The sequence below is a fragment of the Penaeus monodon genome, chromosome 10, assembly GCF_015228065.2.
Source record: "Penaeus monodon isolate SGIC_2016 chromosome 10, NSTDA_Pmon_1, whole genome shotgun sequence".
Lineage (NCBI taxonomy): Eukaryota > Metazoa > Arthropoda > Malacostraca > Decapoda > Penaeidae > Penaeus > Penaeus monodon.
This window is the reverse complement of record NC_051395.1, coordinates 40,751,469-40,758,968: the sequence shown is the minus strand read 5'-3', so window position 1 is coordinate 40,758,968 and position 7,500 is coordinate 40,751,469.

Sequence of the window (7,500 nt, the reverse complement as noted above, 5' to 3'; positions counted from 1 at the left end):
CTCTCTCTTCCTCCCCCCCCCTCTCTCTCTCTCGTCCTTCTCAAACTCGGCATTTACTGAACTCATTATCGTTACAAGGGCTCGAGCACAACATACGCTCACGGATGATTAAACTGCTAGCATTGTTCTAAACTACAAATGCTAGAAACTCAACGTTGATTTGAAATATAAGCCTCCTTTTCTCGTGATCTCTCAGACCAATGATATTATTTCACTGCATTATGTTATCTCCAGGCATTTTCAGACATAAAGGTGTTGAGATGACATAATCCAGGCTATGTGCATCGCACTTGTATGATGATTTGTTTTGTCTGTTCTTTGAAACTATTTTATATATATATACAAATAACGCATTCCTGGTATAAGGCCTTCACAAAAATTTATTCAGCAATAATGCCTTTACATGTTATGCAGTGATTTTTCATAAAAAAAAGACAAGAACGCTGAGTGATTAGGCGTGACTGCGTTCAAGTACGAAGTGTAAACCGCACCGTAGGCACTTAACCATGAAATTGTATATAAAAGTATCGCCTCCCAATAGCCGTATGGTTTCCTTGTTCCTTGACTGAAGCAGCAAATTTATCTGTAGTTCAAAATCTTTCACCGATACCCGAGAAATAAAACTCATACTTTCTGTTAACTGTGATTGTGTGTGGGCGTGTTTAAGTGAATGCCGGCGGCGATGCTGGAGGCGCTGTGTTACTCGTAGCCTCTTTCTCTCTCTCTCTCTCTCTCTCTCTCTCCTCTCCCCCCCCCACCCCCGCTTCGCCCCCCCACCCTCTTTCTACTCCCTGCGGTTTCCTCCAGACTTGCCCTCGTCCCCCTCGCTCTCTCCCTCCTTTTACCGCCAGGGCCTTAACAGCCTCCCTGTAATTACCGTAATTATTTAATTCCCATCCTCCAGACATTACACGCAACATTAACGAGAGTATTACATTATACTTACATCTTACCTTGGATGCGAAAGGTGAGCAAGAAGCCATATCGCGGAGAGTTAGGCTGAAGGACCGGCGAGTTTTGACCACTGGCGAAGATGAGGGTGTCCAGAGCACTGAGGAGGTGGTCGCGTCTCCTGGTTGCGGGGGTGGGCGGACAGGTCGGTGGTCGTGATGAGTCGTGGGTGGTGTACGCAGGGACAAGTGGTTGTTGTGGTCGTGCGAGTCATGTCCGGTGAGATGAATTGGGGATCTTAGCGGTCGTGCAAAGTCGTGGGTGGTAAAGGCAAGGAGAGCCGTCGCCAGGGATGCTGCGAATTTGTTTTGATTGGGAGAGCATGGTCTGAACACACACACACACACACACACACACACACACACACACACACACACACACACACACACACACACACATATTTATATATATATATATATATATATATATATATATATAATATATATATATATTTATATATTCATATATTGCTGATGACTTCAGTCGATGTGTTATTCTTAATGAATTAGTTAGTTAATGATTTTTTTTTTTTTTCAGGTGGCATTAATTATGGGAAGCAACACAATTAACAGCGACAAATATAATGCCAATAATGATAAGAGATAAAAATGTTAAATGTAATGTTACAATTCCATCAGCAATATGACTGATTTAAAATATAGTCGAAAAGGGGGCACAGACCCACAGACATTTGTAATAAAACAATGGCCAAAAAAAAAGTGAATTGTTCGTTATATAACGTCTTGTACCAATGAATTCTTCCTTATTTTGCTTCCCTTCTTGGTCTGATGGTTGTGTTGATAATAAAGTTCATGCAATAATCGTATTGGCATAGCAATGATAGCAATAACGATGTCAATTAAGCTAAAAGGTATAATCCGAATACGGGAAATAAGAATAATGATAATAAGGTTAGTGAACTAGCGATAAGAAATCGCATATTTTTGCTATTACGTTCGCGGTGCAATCAGGATCGCTTGTGCTTTATGCGGTGCGAAGCAATTTCGAAACCAACTTCATTTGTTGGTAAAAGAGAACAAGAGGCCATGTGCTCTGCAGAGAAATAGTAATCATCTACGCATATACATATATACATATACATGTATATGTGTGTGTGCGTGTGCATATATACATATGTGTTATATATATATATATATATATATATATATATATATATATATATATATATATATATATATATATATATATATATATATGTATATATGTATATATGTACATATATATGTATATGGATATATATACATATGCATATATATGCATATATATGTGTTATACACACACGCACACACACATCCATGTGTGTGTGCTTCAAAACACATAGATATAGATATAGATATAGATATAGACATATATACGTATATATTTATGTATTTATGTATATAATCTTGTGTTAAAGAAATTTTACTATATTTGTTCCTCGAATCCTTACTGGGAGCTGCCCCCCCCCCCCGCCCCCCAGTACACCTGCTTGGTGTATCGTAGATTGTAGGTGACTGCCACTGTCGGTGTACAGGAAGGAAGTTCGTGGAAGACCGGATAAGGAAAACTCCTAATTACAATGTGGGAATGTAAGGGTCGTTACAGCAACCATACGAAGCAAAGGGGTTGTAAATGGTAACGCCATAAAAGGTAATAACTGAGGACAACAATCTACATAGTTAGCACAAAAGGACCAAATATCTGTGGTGTAACATATTTTAGTCCACCTGCGACGAAAATACACACTAGGATTGAGAAAAATATGACAGAGGCTATAGTGGGGAATCACATTACACATTTTAAAACCAAATGACGCTAGTACGATATGACCCAACAAACGCAAACAGGCCCCGTGATCAGTTAGGAGGAAATAGAACAGATGGAACTGGCAGATGCTGATAACGTTGACCCAGTTCTGATCAGCGATACATGTCATTAACGACCATATTAAGACACCGTGATACGCTTGATTAGCGCCACATAATGAGAACACAAGGTAATGAGCACGCACGACCGTGGATCAATGTTTTACGTGTCTGATCAGCGAAGAGCAGATGGTGACTGATTTCCAAACGCAGGCAGGAGAGAGATATATTACAGGTGAACAGTACAGAGAGATGAAGAAGTGGGTGAACCGCAGAGTAAAATGAAGGAGTTGGTGAACAGCAGAGAAAGATGAAGAAGTGGGTGATAAGGTGAAAGGAAACGCTCGAATGACAGATGAGTTGCTGCTGCTGCTGCTGCTTGAGATTTGCGAAGTTCTGGCGTTGTGAGAGCAAGCTGCAAGAGACGAAGGTAACCCGTTGTCGTAGCGTAAGGGGTGCGTTTTGCCACCTGTCACAGTGGCGTGGAAGAGCAACGGCCTCCTCACCTGACATCCAAAAATTCATGGCCAGCATTATTTTACTTATTTTACCTATCTATTCTACACTAATGTCATTATTATATAATATATCTGAATCGTATGCGGCGTTTACTGAACAAGAACATTATCATGTGAGAACAAGTCGGTCAATTTAGAAAGTGACATTTATAACTTACGTGTAACATGTTATTACAAAAAGGGGTAATAGTTTAAACGTAACCATAATTAAAGGTAATAATTTCACTTAGAATTTAATAGTACATTTATTAGCAAGTGTACCCACCCATCACTCATGAAGACTATAAAGTTTCTTAAAATCCTATTCTTGTTTACGCTTTACAATACACAGTAACATATTTCAAACATGACCTATTATGAAAGAAAACATCAAGATGGAAAACCACAATAGCTGTTAGTCTCATATTCAATTTGTGAAAAGAGGTGACTAGCCGTACGAAAGGTTTGTTCTTTAACATAGACTGCGAACTGATTCCGAGGGAGATCGGAGGCATAATAGCCTCAGAATCACTTTGCATAAACCTGTTGTCATTGCCAGCCCTCTTATCAGTATTATTCAAATACCGACCCATATTAATTAAGACTGCGTGTAGCTATATACAGATGTGTGTGTGTGTGTGTGTGTGTGTGTGTGTGTGTGTGTGTGTGTGTGTGTGTGTGTGTGTGTGTGTGTGTGTGTGTGTGTGTGTGTGTGTGTGCGTGTGTGTGTGTGTACTATATACATATATATATATATATATATATATATATACATATATATATATATATATATATATATATATATATATATATATATATATATATGTATGTAGGTATGGATTGATGGATGTGTGTGTGTGTATATATATATATATATATATATATATATATATATATATATATGTGTGTGTATATATATACATACATATATATATATATAATATATATATATATATATATATATATATATATATATATATATATATATATATATATATACATTCTTCTTCTTTTAACGGTAGGTTCATGTCTGAGCCGCCGTGGTCACAGCATGATACTTAATTGTAGTTTTCATGTTGTGATGCTCTTGGAGTGAGTACGTGGTAGGGTCCCCAGTTCCTTTCCACGGAGAGTGCCGGTGTTACCTTTTTTTTTTTTTCGGTAATCATTCTCTCTATTTTATCCGGGCTTGGGACTAGCACTGATTTGGGCTGGCTTGGCCACCCAGTGGCTAGGTAGGCAATCAAGGTGAAGTTCCTTGCCCAAGGGAACAACGCGGCGGTCGGTGACTCGAACCCTCGAACTCAGATTGCCGTCGTGACAGTCTTGAGTCCGATGCTCTAACCATTCGGCCACCGCGGCCTTATATATATACATACATATATATATATATATATATATATATATATATATATATATATATAATGTATGTATGTTTATGTATATGAGTATTTTGAACAGTTGTACCAGGTAGACCCTCCAACAGTTAGCTTGGATGCAAGCGATGTCGCAGTGCCTGTGCCGGACCCACCCATCAGCGAGGAACCTCCTACCCTAACAGAGGTTAGGATGGCGATTTCCAAGCTGAAGAGTGGGAAAGTTGCAGGCATAGGTGATATCCCTGCTGAACTGCTAAAGGCTGGGGGTGAACCTATGGCTCAGGGCCTGCATACAGTCCTGACTGCCATCTGGCAGTCTGGTACCATTCCCCCTGACCCGCTGAGGGGTGTGATCATCCCTCTCTGAAAGGGGAAAGGGGATCGTTGGGATTGTAGCAACTACCGTGGCATTACACTGCTCAGCATACCAGGCAAGGTTCTCGCCCACATTCTTCTGAAACGGATCCGCAACCACCTACTGAGGCATCAGAGACCGGAGCAGTCTGGATTTACTCCTGGCAAGTCCACGATAGACCGTATACTAGCACTTCGAGTAATTGTGGAACGCCGTCGTGAGTTTGGTCGTGGGTTGCTTGCAACTTATATCGACCTCAAGAAGGCGTTTGACTCATCGGGAATCGCTATGGGAGATCCTGAGACTCAGGGGAATCCCGACGCATATTGTTGGCCTAATAGCAAGCCTATATACCGGTAATGAAAGTGCTGTAAAGTGTGGTGGGGGTCTGGCAAATTTCTTACCTGTTAATTCAGGGATGAGGCAAGGCTGTGTCCTTGCACCAACACTTTTCAACACCTGTATGGACTGGATAATGGTCAGAGCTACTAACAAAGTCAGTGTGGAGCAACACTAGTCAACTTCAAGGTCTCAGACCTTGACTTTGCCGACGATGTTGCCATCCTATCTGAATCCTTGGAGTCACTGGTGGCGGCTCTTGATGCATTTAGCAGTGAGGCGAAGCCCTAGGCCTAGAGGTCTCTTGGACCAAGACCAGGATTCAGGACTTTGGGGGCCTGCTAGGGGAACCCGTTCAGTCGATCCATGCTTGCGGCGAGGACGTTGAAGTTACAGAATGTTTTACATACCTTGATAGCGTAGTCCATATCTCTGGGCTGTCAAACCAGGAAGTCACTATAAGGATTGGTCTGGCAACAGGAGCCATGAACTCGATCAACAAGAGCATTTGGAGATGTCGGTACCTATGCAGAAGGACCAAGCTGCGTGTCTTCAAGGCCTTGATACTGTCAGTTTTGCTCTATGAAAGCGAAACCTGGACGCTATCCATTGTCTTGGAGTCTCGCCTTGATGCCTTTTTTATCAAGTTCCTTCGCCGGATCATGGGGTACAGTTGGCAGGACCACGTGTCCAACCGGCGGTTACACCGTGAGACTGGCATGGGACCTGTTACTTGCATAATCCGGGATCGCCAACTTAGGCTATATGGCCACCTAGCTCGTCTCCCTGTGGACGACCCTGCCCATCAGGTTGTCTCTTTGCGAGACAACCCTGGGTGGAGGAGACCTGTGGGACGACCCAGGAGATCATGGCTTGGGCAGCTCGACGAGACCTGTCGCAAGGAATTAAAGAGGGGTCATGGGCCTGCCTAGAGACTCGCCTCGAGGGATCCTCGTGGCTGGAAGCGAAGGGTGGATGCGGCCATGCGCCCCCATCGGCGTTAGCCGCTTGATGATGATGATACACATATATTTGTCTGTAATTATTTATGTACGTATATACATACATATATATGTATATATATACACATATATATGTGTGTGTAAGTGTGTGTGTGTGTGTGTGTGTGTGTGTGTGTGTGTGTGTGTGTGTGTGTGTGTGTGTGTGTGTGTGTGTGTGCATGTGCGTGTGTCTGCGTGTATGTGTGTGTTTTTGCTTCTCTGCATGTGTACATACGTAACACATGTAATCGAAAGACTATAAATTTCATAATTGCTGAAAAATTGTTTATGAAAAAAAATGGGACGCAAGGCTGAGTGAAATTATTTTTAAACAGGATTTGAATACTTGCTTTTGCATATTCTACGAGCTAATATGGTAATCAGTTTGTAATGTGTTATTTTAATGTTTTAAAAAGCCGAATCCTCCAACTATGTGACATATTTAATTGTGATTGTTTGCCGGCTATATATGGCTTCGATCAATAACATCATATTCTGTGCTCGAAAATAATGAAAACGAATAAACAGCGATAAAGAAACAAGGCATATTTATGCTTTCACACGAAGCAAAGCATACGTAATAAAACAAACAAAAAAAAACAAAAAAAAACAAGACAATGCTATCCCAATTGGCCACGTGCATAACAATCTCATCTCCCCTCCCCCCATCCCCCCCCCACACACTCCGTCCTGCTCGACTTTCAGAACACAAACAGTCTAACTTTGGATAACAACCCAGACCTATGTTATTATCATTTATCAACACAAACAGCAATTAAGACGGTAAATGCCTTGTTCCCTCCTAAGAGTTTATGCTAATTGTTCGTGGTCATAAAGGCAGCGGGTCTGTGGCGCGCCAGTTTTTCCGCTCCCTGGAGTCCCCCTCACTCCCCCCCCACACCGCCATCCCCCCCGAGAACACGTGGGGTGGGCTGCTCCTCCATCTTTTTTATTCTTATTAGGTTTTGAAGGGGGTATTTGGCGAGAGTGCTGATTTGGGTTTTTTAATTATATTTTTTAAGGGAGATGTAACAGTTTTTATTTATTTATTTTTTTTTTTGAGTGGGGAGTTTTCTGCCTCTTTGATGGGGATGAACCAGATTTTTTTCTTTG